Consider the following 19,996-nt stretch of genomic DNA (forward strand, 5'->3'; position numbering starts at 1 on the left):
AAAGGTTATGGTTTGTTTTAAAAATGAATGCAGTCTTTGAAAAACATCTCATATAGAGGTCAAAACCTCGCAACGAAATCAATTAATATGGAACGTTTTTAATCAATAAGAACGGTACATTTCACAACGCCTTTCCAAGGTGCAACTTTAAGCATGACCATCTCTCCAATTTCAAATTCTATATCTTTTCTTTTAATGTAAGCGTAGCTCTTTTGTCGACTTTGGGCGGTTTTCAACCGTTGTTGAATTTGGATGATCTTCTCGGTAGTTTCTTGTATAATCTCCGGACCCGTAATCTGTCTATCCCCCACTTCACTCCAACAAATCGGAGACCTGCACTTTCTACCATAAAGTGCTTCAAACGGTGCCATCTCAATGCTTGAATGGTAGCTGTTGTTGTAGGAAAATTCTGCTAATGGTAGATGTCGATCCCAACTGTTTCCGAAATCAATAACACATGCTCGTAGCATGTCTTCAAGCGTTTGTATCGTCCTTTCGCTCTGCCCATCAGTTTGTGGATGATAGGCAGTACTCATGTCTAGACGAGTTCCTAATGCTTGCTGTAATGTCTGCCAGAATCTTGAAATAAATCTGCCATCCCTATCAGAGATAATAGAGATTGGTATTCCATGTCTGGAGATAACTTCCTTCAAATACAGTCGTGCTAACTTCTCCATCTTGTCATCTTCTCTTATTGGCAAGAAGTGTGCTGATTTGGTGAGACGATCAACTATTACCCAAATAGTATCAAAACCACTTGCAGTCCTTGGCAATTTAGTGATGAAATCCATGGTAATGTTTTCCCATTTCCATTCCGGGATTTCAGGTTGTTGAAGTAGAACTGATGGTTTCTGATGCTTAGCTTTGACCTTAGAACACGTCAAACATTCTCCTACGTATTTAGCAACATCGGCTTTCATACCCGGCCACCAAAAATGTTTCTTGAGATCCTTGTACATCTTCCCCGTTCCAGGATGTATTGAGTATCTGGTTTTATGAGCTTCTCTAAGTACCATTTCTCTTATATCTCCAAATTTTGGTACCCAAATACTTTCAGCCCTATACCGGGTTCCGTCTTCCCGAATATTAAGATGCTTCTCCGATCCTTTGGGTATTTCATCCTTTAAATTTCCCTCTTTTAAAACTCCTTGTTGCGCCTCCTTTATTTGAGTAGTAATGTTATTATGAATCATTATATTCATAGATTTTACTCGAATGGGTTCTCTGTCCTTCCTGCTCAAGGCATCAGCTACCACATTTGCCTTCCCCGGGTGGTAACGAATCTCAAAGTCGTAATCATTCAATAATTCAATCCACCTACGCTGCCTCATATTCAGTTGTTTCTGATTAAATATGTGTTGAAAACTTTTGTGGTCGGTATATATAATACTTTTGACCACATATAAGTAGTGCCTCCAAGTCTTTAATGCAAAAACAACCGCGCCTAATTCCAAATCATGCGTCGTATAATTTTGTTCGTGAATCTTCAATTGTCTAGACGCATAAGCAATCACCTTCATTCGTTGCATTAATACACAACCGAGACCTTGCTTTGATGCATCACAATAAATCACAAAATCATCATTCCCTTCAGGCAATGACAATATAGGTGCCGTAGTTAGCTTTTTCTTCAATAACTGAAACGCTTTCTCTTGTTCATCATTCCATTCAAATTTCTTCCCTTTATGCGTTAATGCAGTCAAGGGTTTTGCTATTCTGGAAAAGTCTTGGATGAACCTTCTGTAGTAACCAGCTAGTCCTAAAAACTGGCGTATGTGTTTCGAAGTTTTCGGGGTTTCCCACTTTTCAACAGTTTCTATCTTTGCCGGATCCACCTTAATACCTTCTTTGTTCACTATGTGACCGAGGAATTGAACTTCTTCCAACCAAAATGCACACTTTGAAAACTTAGCGTACAATTCTTCCTTCCTCAATACTTCTAACACCTTTCTCAAATGTTCACCGTGTTCTTGGTCATTCTTTGAGTAAATAAGTATGTCATCAATGAAAACAATGACAAACTTGTCAAGGTATGGTCCACACACTCGGTTCATAAGGTCCATGAACACAGCTGGTGCATTAGTTAAACCAAACGGCATGACCATAAACTCGTAATGATCGTAACGTGTTCTAAAAGCAGTCTTTGGAATATCATCTTCTTTCACCCGCATTTGATGATACCCGGAACGTAAGTCAATCTTTGAATAAACAAACGAGCCTTGTAGTTGATCAAATAAGTCGTCGATTCTCGGTAGTGGGTAGCGGTTCTTGATGGTAAGTTTGTTCAACTCTCGGTAGTCGATACACAACCTGAATGTACCATCTTTCTTCTTGACAAACAAAACAGGAGCTCCCCACGGTGATGTGCTTGGTCGAATGAAACCACGCTCTAAAAGTTCTTGTAATTGGCTTTGCAGTTCTTTCATCTCGCTGGGTGCGAGTCTGTAAGGAGCACGAGCTATTGGTGCAGCTCCTGGTACAAGATCTATTTGAAATTCAACGGATCGATGTGGGGGTAATCCCGGTAATTCTTTCGGAAATACATCGGGAAATTCTTTTGCAATGGGAACATCATTGATGCTCTTTTCTTCAGTTTGTACTTTCTCAACGTGTGCTAGAACAGCATAGCAACCTTTTCTTATTAGTTTTTGTGCCTTCAAATTACTAATAATATGTAGCTTCGTGTTGCCCTTTTCTCCGTACACCATTAAGGGTTTTCCTTTTTCTCGTATAATGCGAATTGCATTTTTGTAACAAACGATCTCTGCTTTCACTTCTTTCAACCAGTCCATACCGATTATCACATCAAAACTACCTAACTCTACTGGTATCAAATCAATCTTAAATGTTTCGCTAACCAGTTTAATTTCTCGATTCCGACATATATTATCTGCTGAAATTAATTTACCATTTGCTAATTCGAGTAAAAATTTACTATCCAAAGGCGTCAATGGACAACTTAATTTAGCACAAAAATCTCTACTCATATAGCTTCTATCCGCACCCGAATCAAATAAAACGTAAGCAGATTTATTGTCAATAAGAAACGTACCCGTAACAAGCTCCGGGTCTTCCTGTGCCTCTGCCGCATTAATATTGAAAACTCTTCCGCGGCCTTGTCCATTCGTGTTCTCCTGGTTCGGGCAATTTCTAATAATGTGGCCCGGTTTTCCACATTTATAACAAACTACATTGGCATAACTTGCTCCGACACTACTTGCTCCGCCATTACTCATTCCGACACCATTTGTTCCTTTCGTTCTATTAACCCCTGGTCCGTAGACCTCACACTTCGCCGCGCTATGACCATTTCTTTTACACTTGTTGCAAAATTTGGTGCAGAACCCCGAGTGATACTTTTCACACCTTTGGCATAGCTGCTTCTGATTGTTGTTGTTTTTGCGGTTGTTATTGTTGTTGGGATGATTGTTGTAGTTGCTGTTGTTGTTGTTGTTGTTGTTGTTGTTGTTGTTGTTGTTGTTGTTGGGCCGTTTGTTATAGTTGCGATTGATGTTGCGATTGTTGGGATAATTGTTGCGATTATTATTGTAATTGCTGTTGTTGTTGTATTGGTGATTCTTATCACCGTTTTCCTCCCACTTTCTTTTGACTTGCTTCACATTGGCCTCTTCAGCCGTCTGTTCTTTAATTCTTTCCTCAATCTGGTTCACTAGTTTGTGAGCCATTCTACATGCCTGTTGTATGGAGGCGGGCTCGTGTGAACTTATATCTTCTTGGATTCTTTCCGGTAATCCTTTCACAAACGCGTCGATCTTCTCTTCCTCATCTTCGAACGCTCCAGGACACAATAGGCACAATTCTGTGAATCGTCTTTCGTACGTGGTAATATCAAATCCTTGGGTTCGTAACCCTCTAAGTTCTGTCTTGAGCTTATTGACCTCGGTTCTGGGACGGTACTTCTCGTTCATCAAGTGCTTGAATGCTGACCACGGTAGTGCGTACGCATCGTCTTGTCCCACTTGCTCTAGATAGGTATTCCACCATGTTAACGCAGAACCTGTGAAGGTATGCGTAGCATACTTCACTTTGTCCTCTTCAGTACACTTACTTATGGCAAACACCGATTCGACCTTCTCGGTCCACCGTTTCAATCCGATCGGTCCTTCAGTTCCATCAAATTCCAAAGGTTTGCAGGCAGTGAATTCTTTGTAGGTGCATCCTACACGATTTCCTGTACTGCTAGATCCAAGGTTATTGTTGGTATGTAGCGCAGCCTGTACTGCGGCTATGTTTGAAGCTAGAAAAGTACGGAATTCCTCTTCATTCATATTCACGGTGTGTCGAGTAGTCGGTGCCATTTCCTTCAAAATAGTCAAATGGAACAAGTTAATCATACAGAATATTAAGAGTAGTTAATAGTATTTCGTAGCATAATATGAACTCATTTATAAAAGCTTTTTCTTCATATTAGCATTTTATAAGTTTAAATTCGGGTAGTACCTACCCGTTAAGTTCATACCTAGTAGCTAATATACAATTCAACTACTACAATTCTATATGAAAAACTGATTGTAATAATATTTCGCGTTCAAACTTTTATACAATATTTTACAAACTTACAATACCGCTTATTTTACATAAATCATGAAATATAGCACACAATAACTTTGATACAAGATAGTTGTGAAGATAATTCTAGCTAGTACACAAGTCGTTCAGCAAAGGCAATAAAGACACGTAATTCATACGTCCAGAAACAAGTCATGCATTCTGGTTTTACTAGGACTACTTCCCATCCTTGGTCTTGTGGAACATAACCGTTATGGCCGTTGATAAGGCAGCGTGTTGTAACGTCATCAAAGGGACGAGGGTTACGTAATGACCAACAGTCTCGTAATAACCTAAAAACCTCATTTCTTACCCCAATTACCGACTCCGTCACTTGTGGGAACGTTTTGTTTAATAGTTGTAGCCCGATGTTCTTGTTCTCACTTTGGTGAGAAGCGAACATTACTAACCCGTAAGCATAACATGCTTCTTTATGTTCCATGTTAGCCGCTTTTTCTAAATCACGAAGGCCTATATTCGGATATACTGAGTCAAAATAATTTCTTAACCCGTTGCGTAAAATAGCATTTGGGTTCCCCGCAATATATGCGTCAAAGTAAACACATCGTAACTTATGGATTTCCCAATGTGATATTCCCCATCTTCTGAACGAAAGCCTTTTATAAACCAAGGCATTCTTGGAACGTTCTTCGAATGTCTTACAAACTGATCTCGCCTTAAATAGTTGTGCCGAGGAATTCTGACCGACTCTAGACAAGATTTCATCAATCATGTCTCCGGGTAGGTCTCTTAAAATATTGGGTTGTCTATCCATTTTGTGTTTTTATACTGTAAAATAGACAAGAGTTAGATTCATAAAAAAAATACTTATTAATACAAGCAATTTTTACATATATCATAAAGCATAAGCACACTATATTACATATATTACACCACACGAATATAACTATCTTATTTCGACTCGCTCGTTTCTTCTTGTTCGGTTTTGGTTCGTTTTGCCAAGTTTCTAGGGATATATGATGTTCCCCTAATACGAGCCGTCGTTATCCACATTGGTTTAGAAAAACCTGGTGGTTTAGAGGTTCCCGGGTCATTGTTACAACTTAAGGACTTCGGGGGTTGACGATACATATAAAGTTCATCGGGGTTGGAATTAGATTTCTCTATTTTTATGCCCTTTCCCTTATTATTTTCTTTTGCCTTTTTAAATTCAGTTGGGGTAATTTCTATAACATCATCGGAATTCTCGTCGGAATCCGATTCATCGGAGAATTGGTAATCCTCCCAATATTTTGCTTCCTTGGCGGAAACACCATTGACCATAATTAACCTTGGTCGGTTGGTTGAGGATTCTCTTTTACTTAACCGTTTTATTATTTCCCCCACCGGTTCTATTTCTTCTTCCGGTTCCGATTCTTCTTCCGGTTCCGATTCTTCTTCCGGTTCCGACTCTTCGGGAACTTGTGAATCAGTCCACGAATCATTCCAATTTACATTTGACTCTTCATTATTATTAGGTGAGTCAATGGGACTTGTTCTAGAGGTAGACATCTATCACATAATATCAAACACGATAAAAGATTAATATATCACATAATATTCATATGTTAAAAATATATAGTTTCCAACAAAAATGTTAAGCAATCATTTTTAAAGAAAACACGGTCGAAGTCCAGACTCACTAATGCATCCTAACAAACTCGATAAGACACACTAATACAAATTTTCTGGTTCTCTAAGACCAACGCTCGGATACCAACTGACATGTCCCGTTCTTATTGATTAAAAACGTTCCATATTAATTGATTTCATTGCGAGGTTTTGACCTCTATATGAGACGTTTTTCAAAGACTGCATTCATTTTTAAAACAAACCATAACCTTTATTTCATAAATAAAGGATTAAAAAGCTTTTCGTAGATTATCAAATAATGATAATCTAAAATATCCTGTTTACACAAGACCATTACATAATGGTTTACAATACAAATATGTTACATCGAAATCAGTTTCTTGAATGCAGTTTTTACACAATATCATACAAACATGGACTCCAAATCTTGTCCTTATTTTAGTATGCAACAGCGGAAGCTCTTAGTATTCACCTGAGAATAAACATGCTTTAAACGTCAACAAAAATGTTGGTGAGTTATAGGTTTAACCTATATATATCAAATCGTAACAATAGACCACAAGATTTCATATTTCAATACACATCCCATACATAGAGATAAAAATCATTCATATGGTGAACACCTGGTAACCGACAATAACAAGATGCATATATAAGAATATCCCCATCATTCCGGGACACCTTTCGGACATGATATAAATTTCGAAGTACTAAAGCATCTGGTACTTTGGATGGGGTTTGTTAGGCCCAATAGATCTATCTTTAGGATTCGCGTCAATTAGGGTGTCTGTTCCCTAATTCTTAGATTACCAGACTTAATAAAAAGGGGCATATTCGATTTCGATAATTCAACCATAGAATGTAATTTCACGTACTTGTGTCTATTTTGTAAATCATTTATAAAACCTGCATATATTCTCATCCCAAAAATATTAGATTTTAAAAGTGGGACTATAACTCACTTTCACAGATTTTTACTTCGTCGGGAAGTAAGACTTGGCCACTGGTTGATTCACGAACCTATAACAATATATACATATATATCAAAGTATGTTCAAAATATATTTACAACACTTTTAATATATTTTGATGTTTTAAGTTTATTAAGTCAGCTGTCCTCGTTAGTAACCTACAACTAGTTGTCCACAGTTAGATGTACAGAAATAAATCGATAAATATTATCTTGAATCAATCCACGACCCAGTGTATACGTATCTCAGTATTGATCACAACTCAAACTATATATATTTTGGAATCAACCTCAACCCTGTATAGCTAACTCCAACATTCACATATAGAGTGTCTATGGTTGTTCCGAAATATATATAGATGTGTCGACATGATAGGTCGAAACATTGTATACGTGTCTATGGTATCTCAAGATTACATAATATACAATACAAGTTGATTAAGTTATGGTTGGAATAGATTTGTTACCAATTTTCACGTAGCTAAAATGAGAAAAATTATCCAATCTTGTTTTACCCATAACTTCTTCATTTTAAATCCGTTTTGAGTGAATCAAATTGCTATGGTTTCATATTGAACTCTATTTTATGAATCTAAATAGAAAAAGTATAGGTTTATAGTCGGAAAAATAAGTTACAAGTCATTTTTGTAAAGGTAGTCATTTCAGTCGAAAGGACGACGTCTAGATGACCATTTTAGAAAACATACTTCCACTTTGAGTTTAACCATAATTTTTGGATATAGTTTCATGTTCATAATAAAAATCATTTTCTCAGAATAACAACTTTTAAATCAAAGTTTATCATAGTTTTTAATTAACTAACCCAAAACAGCCCGCGGTGTTACTACGACGGCGTAAATCCGGTTTTACGGTGTTTTTCGTGTTTCCAGGTTTTAAATCATTAAGTTAGCATATCATATAGATATAGAACATGTGTTTAGTTGATTTTAAAATTCAAGTTAGAAGGATTAACTTTTGTTTGCGAACAAGTTTAGAATTAACTAAACTATGTTCTAGTGATTACAAGTTTAAACCTTCGAATAAGATAGCTTTATATGTATGAATCGAATGATGTTATGAACATCATTACTACCTTAATTTCCTTGGATAAACCTACTGGAAAAGAGAAAAATGGATCTAGCTTCAATGGATCCTTGGATGGCTCGAAGTTCTTGAAGCAGAATCATGACACGAAAACAAGTTCAAGTAAGATCATCACTTGAAATAAGATTGTTATAGTTATAGAAATTGAACCAAAGTTTGAATATGATTATTACCTTGTATTAGAATGATAACCTATTGTAAGAAACAAAGATTTCTTGAGGTTGGATGATCACCTTACAAGATTGGAAGTGAGCTAGCAAACTTGAAAGTATTCTTGATTTTATGAAACTAGAACTTTTGGAATTTATGAAGAACACTTAGAACTTGAAGATAGAACTTGAGAGAGATCAATTAGATGAAGAAAATTGAAGAATGAAAGTGTTTGTAGGTGTTTTTGGTCGTTGGTGTATGGATTAGATATATAAAGGATATGTAATTTTGTTTTCATGTAAATAAGTCATGAATGATTACTCATATTTTTGTAATTTTATGAGATATTTCATGCTAGTTGCCAAATGATGGTTCCCACATGTGTTAGGTGACTCACATGGGCTGCTAAGAGCTGATCATTGGAGTGTATATACCAATAGTACATACATCTAAAAGCTGTGTATTGTACGAGTACGAATACGGGTGCATACGAGTAGAATTGTTGATGAAACTGTACGAGGATGTAATTGTAAGCATTTTTGTTAAGTAGAAGTATTTTGATAAGTGTATTGAAGTCTTTCAAAAGTGTATAAATACATATTAAAACACTACATGTATATACATTTTAACTGAGTCGTTAAGTCATCGTTAGTCGTTACATGTAAATGTTGTTTTGAAACCTTTAGGTTAACGATCTTGTTAAATGTTGTTAACCCAATGTTTATAATATCAAAAGAGATTTTAAATTATTATATTATCATGATATTATGATGTACGAATATATCTTAATATGATATATATACATTAAATGTCGTTACAACGATAATCGTTACATATATGTCTCGTTTCAAAATCATTAAGTTAGTAGTCTTGTTTTTACATATGTAGTTCATTGTTAATATACTTAATGATATGTTTAGTTATCATAATATAATGTTAACTATATATATAACCATATATATGTCATCATATAGTTTTTACAAGTTTTAACGTTCGTGAATCACCGGTCAACTTGGGTGGTCAATTGTCTATATGAAACCTATTTCAATTAATCAAGTCTTAACAAGTTTGATTGCTTAACATGTTGGAAACATTTAATCATGTAAATATCAATCTCAATTAATATATATAAACATGGAAAAGTTCGGGTCACTACACATATCCTCATGAAACTTTTCCCAAAATCGAGATGTAAAACGGGTATCTCGATCCGAAATAATAGATATAGGAACCCCATGTCGAGCGACCACTTCCTTGATAAACAACTTAGCCAAGGTCTCCGACGATATCGCTTCTTTAATGGGAAGAAACAAAGCACTTTTCGTCAACCAGTCAACTATCACCCAAATTGTATCAAATTGGGTTCTCGCCGTCTTAGGTAACTTTGTTATGAAATCCATGGTAATGTGCTCCCATTTCCATTTCAGAATTTCTAACGGTTGCAATTTACCATACGGCTTTTGTTGTTCGGCTTTTACTTGCAAACACGTGACGCATTGCTCAACATACTTCACAACATCACGCTTCATGCCCGGCCACCAATAATCTTTCTTCAAGTCAAGATACATTTTCGTCGCGCCCGGATGAATGGAATATTTTGACTTATGTGCTTCATCAAGTAGCACTCGTCGGTAATCACCCATCTTAGGCACCCACACCCTTCCTTGAAATGACAACAAACCACGCGGGCCCATAGTAATGAACTCTGATTGGCCCACGATTCGTTCCACATGCTTATTGTGAACATAAGACTCTATTTGAATCTCACCAAGCTTTTCAAGAAAATCGTTGGTAATAATCAAACGTAACGATCCCACTTTTATCGCCGGATGTTGACTCTTTCGACTCAACGCATCCGCGACCACATTCGCCTTACCCAGATGATAAAGTATTTCACAATCGTAGTCTTTCACCACATCCATCCACCTACGTTGGCGATAATTCAAATCTCGTTGATTAAAGAGATGTTTCAAACTCTTATGATCCGAATAAATCGTACACTTGACACCATACAAGTAATGGCGCCAAATTTTCAACGCATGCACAACCGCCGCCAACTCAAGATCATGAGTCGGATACCTCGTTTCATGTTCCTTTAATTGTCGAGAGGCATAAGCGATGACTTTACCTCTTTGCATTAGAACACACCCGAGACCATTTAAGGAAGCATCACAATAAACCACCATGTCTTCAACACCTTCCGGTAACACTAACACCGGAGCTTGACACAACTTCTCTTTTAACAATTGAAAAGCAATTTCTTGCTCGTTCTCCCAAACAAACCTCACATTCTTCCTTGTCAATTTCGTCAACGAAGAAGCGATCTTAGAAAAATCTTGGATAAACCGACGATAATAACCGGCCAATCCGAGAAAACTTCGGATTTCCGTAGGCGTAGTCGGTCGTCCCCAACTCTTCACCGTCTCGATCTTCCCCGAATCTACTTGAATACCGTTTTCGTTCACAATATGACCAAGGAATTGAACTTCCCTTAGCCAAAATTCACATTTGGAGAACTTTGCATACAACTTCTCATTTCGTAGCGTCTCCAATACTTCACGCAAATGATGTTCATGTTCGTTCATACTTTTCGAGTAGACTAGTATGTCGTCAATGAACACTATTACTGACTTGTCCAACATAGGTTGGTACACTCGGTTCATAAGATCCATGAATGCCGCCAGTGCATTCGTAAGACCAAAGGGCATAACTACAAACTCATAATGCCCGTAACGCGTTCGAAAATCCGTTTTCTCTATGTCTCCCTCACGAACCCGCATTTGGTGATAGCCGGACCGTAGGTCGATCTTAGAGAAATACGTTGCACCTTGAAGTTGATCAAATAAATCGTCAATCCTAGGTAATGGATAACGATTCTTGATCGTCACTTTATTCAACTCACGGTAATCAATGCACATACGCATACTACCATCTTTCTTCTTCACAAATAACACTGGAGCTCCCCATGGCGAAGCACTCGGTCGAATAAAACCCATCTCGAGCAACTCTTGGGTTTGATTTAACAACTCTTGCATTTTCCGTTGGTGCTAAACGATAAGGAGTTTTAGCAATGGGAGTAGCTCCCGGAACCAACTCAATACGAAACTCAACTTGTCTTTCCGCAGGAACACCCGGTAATTCATCCGGAAAAACGTCTTCGAATTCACTAACAACCGGAATTTCACGAATAGGTGGTGGCTCATTGCGAGTATCAACAACATGAGCAAGGAAAGCCATGCCACCGGTAACAACAAAATGACGTGCCCGTGCAAAAGTGCATATCGGCACCGGTCTCCTTCGCTTATCACCATGAATAATTAACTCTCCCCCACTTAGGGTCTTCACACGAATAAACTTATCATGGCATGCAATATCGGCTCTATAACGATGGAGCCAATCCATACCAATGACAATATCAAAGTCGCCCAAGGTCATTGGAATAAGATCAATTTTAAAGGTTTCGGTACCAAAAACAACATCACAATTTTCACACACATCAACCACTAGCACCGTCTTGCCGTCTGCTATTTCGACTTCTATCGGACGACTTAACTTAGCTAACGGTCTATTAAGTTTAGGCACAAATTTAGGAGACACAAATGACAAATTTGCACCGCTATCGAAAAGAATCCTCGCCAGATTAGAATTAACCATGAAAGTACCTGAGACAACTTCGTTCGATTGTTTGGCTTCATCATTAGTCATCAAGTAGTTACGACCCCTAGCCGTACCCGCCGCCTTCTCTAACTGCTTCACATTGTCATTTCGCAAGTCGGGACACTCCGGCTTCTTATGCCCTTCTTTGCCGCAATTAAAACAAGTGACTTTGTTTTCGGAAGATGGTTTCGAACACTCACGAGCCATATGACCCGGTTGCCCACAATTGTAGCACGTATAAGAAAACCCACCGGTAGTGCCCTTCTTTGCACTATTGACACTTTCGGCCCCCCTCTTGCTCTTGCTCTTCTTGCTTGAGGCGTTAGAGTAACTAAAACCTTCAAACTTTCTTTTGGAAAACATGAAATCACTCTTTCTTGGAACCTCCAGCTCAAAACCCCGAGCCAACTCAAACAATTCATCAAAAGTCTTAGCCATACCCCGACTAATCTTCCCCTTGTACTCATCATTCAAAGTACGGTAGAAATCCTTCATGAGCTTATGATCATCACCAACATATTCCGGGCAAAAACGAGTCTTTGCCAAAAATGTAGACTTGAGGGTAACCAAATCCATGGAACCTTGTTGCAAATGGTGCAACTCGTCCCGGATTCTATCGAGGTCGGAAGAAGTTCGGTATTCTTTGAAAAACTCTTTCTTGAAGTCTTCCCAAGTCAAACCCATACATTGTTCTTCACCATACAAGTTGATTTTATCGTCCCACCACAACTTAGCTTCTTCGCGTAACATGCTAGAACCATACCTCGTCTTCTTTTCGGGAGGACATTTCGCGGTACGGAAAGCACCCTCAATATCGGAGATCCAACATGTACTTTTTAAAGGATCCCGCACCCCATTAAACATCGAAGGTTGAGCATCCTTGAAGTTCTTGTAGTAGAAGTCCCGCCTTCCTTCGCCTCCTTCACCGCGAGGATAGATATTCCTAGCGTCAAGGGCCTCTTTGATAGTGGCCTTCATTCGTTCATTTATCAAATCGGTCACCTGCCCATCGACCGAATCTTGAAAGACCTTTCGGACGTCCGTAAGAAAATCCGCTTTTAACTTTTTAAAGACGGCCTCAACCTTGGCCGAAAACTCGGCGTCCTCGCTTGTACTTCCGTTATCATGATCGGGACCGTTTCTCGTCTTCATTCTATAAAACGAGATAGGTTAAACCACAAAACGAAAGGACAATTACATGTGTATATACATATATGCCACACTACTCCATCTCGCTCAACAATTGTCGTACATTGCTTATTTAACACGATTTGCGCCCGTAACAATGGTAGCTAATCATTGTCACGCGTGCACGTCGCATTAACTTGCTAGTACAACGTCCATCTTGCTCGATGATTGCTAAACACAACACAAACAAATAGCGCATGATTAGTTCACATAAACCTATGCACTAACCATCCCGATCCGACCCAAAGTCCTACAAGTCCCGCATAACGCACACACAAAGAGTCTAAGTCTAGGCGCCTATCTCAAGTCACCTAAATCCCTTAGACCATGCTCTGATACCACTTGTAACAACCCAACCCGTTAACCAACCAAAAACGCGGAATAAAAAAAATTTAAAACTGATCTGGAGGGTGCGCGGCGCGCACCACTGCCTGTGCGCGGCGCGCACAAGGCCGGAGACAGTTCTGATCAAAATGTCCATTTTTCGCGAAAAGATCTTCGACTTCCCGACACTTTTAGACCGAACGCTTTTCACAACAAACTTATATATATAAAACTAACACGAATCAAACAAAAAAATGATGTTTTACAAGCGGGGCCCACAAGACCCAAAATACTAGTTTAATACAAGTTTAAAGTTTCGACCACCAAAAAGTTTAAGTTCCAAACTACACAAAGAGCATGGCGTTTGGGATTAAACTACCCAACTACCGGTCAAACTCCAAGAGCTACTAAAGCCAAAAGCGTCCCCTAGTATCAAGCGGGATCTCTAGTCCAATACGATGCCCTTACCCTTGTCCAAAATCGAACCTATAAAATGGTAAACAACAAGAGGGTAAGCAAGGCTTAGTGAATGCAATAATTATACGAATACATATATAATTATACCTACTTGCATACACTTACACAAACCGCAAACATGCTAGCAACACAATTAGCTTATCGTCACATTAACAAGCTATAATCTCCAATACCACAAGCTAGCAACAACCGCATAATAATATAACTCGAAATGATATAATATGCTTACAACACAAGTAACCATGGTCGACCAATAGTACAAGGGAACGGCGCTCGCGAAAACGCCATCGGTGTTCATAACATCCATTAGAGCACTTAACAACTCGCACCACTAACCCCTAGGGTGGCACCTTAACACCTCGGCACATCACCCCGAGTGGCATCTTAACACCTCGATGCAACACTCATTATTTTACGGAGTGGTGTCTTAACACCTCGACACTACACTCCTAGGTGGCATCTTAACACCTCGATGCTACACCCGAGTGGCATCTTAACACCTCGCTGCTACACCCTTCACGTGAAACGTGGTGTCTTAACACCTCGACACTACACCTTTCACGCTACAACAAATAGATACATTATATACATACGCATATAATTATTCCACTCACCTTAACAATTAGATGACGATTTCAACCTCCACAAGCTTCAAAGCAAAGTACCTAATATAATAAGTACTTGATCAACACACAAGATAAGTGGACTCAATACTAACACTTACACATGAGCATTTAATGACTTAATGTATTAAATCGCCCATTTATACTAAAACCGCCCAATTAAAGTCAAGACCACCACTAATCACTTAAAATCTAGTGATTAAGGTCCAACAACACTAACTAATACATAATTAGGGTAATTCATACCCATCTTTCCAAACTAGGTCAATTTATTACCCAAATAACCATTTTAAGACAACACACCCATTTCGGGTCATCCACTAACTAACCAACACCCATTTACTAAATAACTAGGTGTGTTAGCAATTAACTCACCAATTAGGGTTCATAAACATCATTTAATACTTTGAAACCCTAGACTAGTCACCAATTAGTATTCAAGACTCAATTTTACCCAAGAACACCCAAAATCACCAATAATGGGTTTTGTGTTCATCATTTACTCAAACCCTAACCCTTACACTAAATCAAAGTAAGGAAAATAAAATTAGAACATACCGCAACGAAGCTAGAGATAAGATGAACGACTTTAATGCTTGAATTTTAACCCAAAACAAGCTCCTTCCTCTTGGATTTAAGCTTTCTCTCTCAAAAATCACAATCTCTCATTAAAGTTAAAGTGATAAGGTTGTTGATAATGGAGTAATGGTGCTCCCCAAACTGACCTATCTGTCTTTAACCCGTCCATAAGTGAATTTACCAAATTGCCCATCAAAATATCTGATTTAAAAAGCTGGAACCCGGCTACAGTAAGGGGTGCGCGGCGCGCTCCCTTTAGTGTGCGCGGCGCGCACTAGGCTCAGCTCACTCAGTGACTTCTGTTTAACTGCACAACATCACCCACACTCTATGTAACATATTTACACTGCTGTACTAACTGATTAGGGTCTTACACCCAGTTTTCCACATTTATAACAAACTACATTGGCATAACTTGCTCCGACAATACTTGCTCCGTCATTACTCGTTTCGACACCATTTGTTCCTTTCGTTCTGTTAACCCCTGGTCTGTAGACCTCATACTTCGCCGCGCTATGACCATTTCTTTTACACTTGTTGCAAAATTTGGTGCAGAACCCCGAGTGATACTTTTCACACCTTTGGCATAGCTGCTTCTGATTGTTGTTGTTGTTGTTGTTGTTGTTGCGGTTGTTATTGTTGTTGGGATGATTGTTGTAGTTGCTGTTGTTGTTGTTGTTGTTGTTGTTGTTGTTGTTGTTGTTGTTGTTGTTGTTGTTGTTGTTGTTGTTGTTGTTGTTGTTGTTGTTGTTGTTGTTGTTGTTGTTGTTGTTGTTGTCGTTGTTGTTGTTGTTGTTGTTGGGCCGTTTGTTGTAGTTGCGATTGATGTTGCGATTGTTGGGATAATTGTTGCGATTATTATTGTATTTGCTGTTGTTGTTGTATTGGTGATTCTTATCACCGTTTTCCTCCCACTTTCTTTTAAGTTGCTTCACATTGGCCTCTTCAGCCATCTGTTCTTTAATTCTTTCCTCAATCTGGTTCACTAGTTTGTGAGCCATTCTACATGCCTGTTGTATGGAGGCGGGCTCATGTGAACTTATATCTTCTTGGATTCTTTCCGGTAATCCTTTCACAAACGCGTCGATCTTCTCTTCCTCATCTTCGAACGCTCCCGGACACAATAGGCACAATTCTGTGAATCATCTTTCGTACGTGGTAATATCAAATCCTTGGGTTCGTAACCCTCTAAGTTCTGTCTTGAGCTTATTGACCTCGGTTCTGGGACGGTACTTCTCGTTCATCAAGTGCTTGAATGCTAACCATAGTAGTGCGTAAGCATCATCTTGTCCCACTTGCTCTAGATAGGTATTCCACCATGTTAACGCAGAACCTGTGAAGGTATCCGTAGTGTACTTCACTTTGTCCTCTTCAGTACACTTACTTATGGCAAACACCGATTCGACCTTCTCGGTCCACCGTTTCAATCCAATCGGTCCTTCGGTTCCATTAAATTCCAAAGGTTTGCAGGCAGTGAATTCTTTGTAGGTGCATCCTACACGATTTCCTGTACTGCTAGATCCAAGGTTATTATTGGTATGTAGCGCAGCCTGTACTGCGGCTATGTTTGAAGCTAGAAAGGCACGAAATTCCTCTTCGCTCATATTCAAGGTGTGTCGAGTATTCGGTGCCATTTCCTTCAAAATAGTCAAATGAAACGAGTTAATCATATAGAATATCAAGAGTAGTCAATAGTATTTCGTAGCGTAATATGAACTTATTTATAAAAGCTCTTTCTTCATATTAGCGTTTTATACTCTTTAATTTGGGTAGTACCTACCCGTTAAGTTCATACTTAGTAGCTAACATACCATTTCAACTACTACAATTCTCTATGAAAAACTAATCACAAAAAAATATCATATTCAAACCTTTATACAATAACTTATAAACTTACAATACCGCTTTTTTTTACATATAGCATGAAATATAGCACATAAAACTTTGATACAAAGTAGTTGCGAAGATAATTCTAGTTAATAAATAAGGCGTTCAGCAAAGGCAACAAAGACACGTAATTCATACGTCCAGAAACAAGTCATGCATTCTGGTTTTACTAATACCACTTCCCATCCTTGGTCTAGTGGAACGTAACCGTTGTGACCGATAGTATGACAACATGTTGTAACGTCGTCAAAAGGGCGAAGGTTACGTAATGACCAACAGTCTCGTAATAACCTAAAAACCTCATTTCTTACCCCAACTACTGAGTCTGTCATTTGTGGGAATGTTTTGTTTAGTAGTTGTAGCCCGATGTTCTTGTTCTCACTTTGGTGAGAAGCGAACATTACTAACCCGTAAGCATAACATGCTTCTTTATGTTGCATGTTAGCCGCTTTTTCTAAATCATGAAGTCCTATATTCGGATATATTGAGTCAAAATAATTTCTTAACCCGTTGCGTAAAATAGCATTTGGGTTGCCCGCAATATATGCGTCAAAGTAAACACATCGTAACTTATGGATTTCCCAATGTGATATCCCCCATCTTTTGAACGAAAGCCTTTTATAAACCAAGGCATTCTTGGAACGTTCTTCGAATGTCTTACAAACTGATCTCGCCTTAAATAGTTGTGCCGAGGAATTCTGACTGACTCTAGACAAGATTTCATCAATCATGTCTCCGGGTAGGTCTCTTAAAATATTGGGTTGTCTATCCATTTTGTGTTTTTATACTGTAAAATAGACAAGAGTTAGATTCATAAAAAAAATACTTATTAATACAAGCAATTTTTACATATATCATAAAGCATAAGCACGCTATATTACATATATTACACCACACGAATACAACTATCTTATTCCGACTCGCTCGTTTCTTCTTCTTCGGTTTTGGTTTGTTTTGCCAAGTTTCTAGGGATATATGATGTTCCCCTAATACGAGCCGTCATTTTTCACATTGGTTTAGAAAAACCTGGTGGTTTAGAGGTTCCCGGGTTATTGTCACAACTTAAGAAATACGGGTGTTGATGATACATATAAAGTTCATCGGGTTTGGAATCAAATTTCTCTATTTTTATGCCATTTCCCTTATTGTTCTCTTTTGCCTTATTAAATTGTGTTGGGGTAATTTCTATAACATCATCGGAATCCTTGTCGGGATCCGATTCATCGGAGAATTGGTAATCCTCCCAATACTTTGCTTCCTTGGCGGAAACACCATTGACCATAATTAACTTTGGTCGGTTGGTTAAGGATTTTCTTCTACTTAACCGTTTTATTATTTCCCCCACTGGTTCTATTTCTTCTTCCGGTTCTGATTCTTCTTCCGGTTCCGACTCTTCTTCCGGTTCCTCTTCGGGAACTTGTGAATCAGTCCACGAATCATTCCAATTTACATTTGACTCTTCATTATTATTAGGTGAGTAAATGGGACTTGTTCTAGAGGTAGACATCTATCACATAATATCAAACGCGTTAAGAGATTAATATATCACATAATATTCACATGTTAAAAATATATAGTTTCCAACAAAATTTGTTAAGAAATCATTTTTCAAGTAAACACGGTCGAAGTCCATACTCACTAATGCATCCTAACAAACTCGATAAGACACACTAATGCAAAATTCTGGTTCTCTAAGACCAACGCTCGGATACCAACTGAAATGTCCGGTTCTTATTGATTAAAAACGTTCCATATTAATTGATTTCGTTGCGAGGTTTTGACCTCTATATGAGACATTTTTTAAAGACTGCATTCATTTTTAAAACAAACCATAACCTTTATTTCATAAATAAAGGTTTAAAAAGCTTTACGTAGATTATCAAATAATGATAATCTAAAATATCCTGTTTACACACGACCATTACATAATGGTTTACAATACAAATATGTTACATCGAAATCAGTTTCTTGAATGCAGTTTTTACACAATGTCATACAAACATGGACTCCAAATCTTGTCCTTATTTTAGTATGCAACAGCGGAAGCTCTTAGTATTCACCTGAGAATAAACATGCTTTAAACGTCAACAGAAATGTTGGTGAGTTATAGGTTTAACCTATATATATCTAATCGTAACAATAGACCACAAGATTTCATATTTCAATACACATCCCATACATAGAGATAAAAATCATTCATATGGTGAACACCTGGTAATCGACATTAACAAGATGCATATATAAGAATATCCCCATCATTCCGGGACACCCTTCGGATATGATATAAATTTCAAAGTACTAAAGCATCCGGTACTTTGGATGGGGTTTGTTAGGCCCAATAGATCTATCTTTAGGATTCGCGTCAATTAGGGTGTCTGTTCCCTAATTCTTAGATTACCAGACTTAATAAAAAGGGGCATATTCGATTTCGATAATTCAACCATAGAATGTAGTTTCACGTACTTGTGTCTATTTTGTAAATCATTTATAAAACCTGCATGTATTCTCATCCCAAAAATATTAGATTTTAAAAGTGGGACTATAACTCACTTTCACAGATTTTTACTTCGTCAGGAAGTAAGACTTGGCCACTGGTTGATTCATGAACCTATAACAATATATACATATATATCAAAGTATGTTCAAAATATATTTACAACACTTTTAATATATTTTGATGTTTTAAGTTTATTAAGTCAGCTGTCCTCGTTAGTAACCTACAACTAGTTGTCCACAGTTAGATGTACAGAAATAAATCAATAAATATTATCTTGAATCAATCCACGACCCAGTGTATACATATCTCAATATTGATCACAACTCAAACTATATATATTTTGGAATCAACCTCAACCCTGTATAGCTAACTCCAACA

This window comes from Rutidosis leptorrhynchoides, chromosome 1 (assembly GCF_046630445.1).
Source record: "Rutidosis leptorrhynchoides isolate AG116_Rl617_1_P2 chromosome 1, CSIRO_AGI_Rlap_v1, whole genome shotgun sequence".
NCBI classification, from domain to species: Eukaryota; Viridiplantae; Streptophyta; class Magnoliopsida; order Asterales; family Asteraceae; genus Rutidosis; species Rutidosis leptorrhynchoides.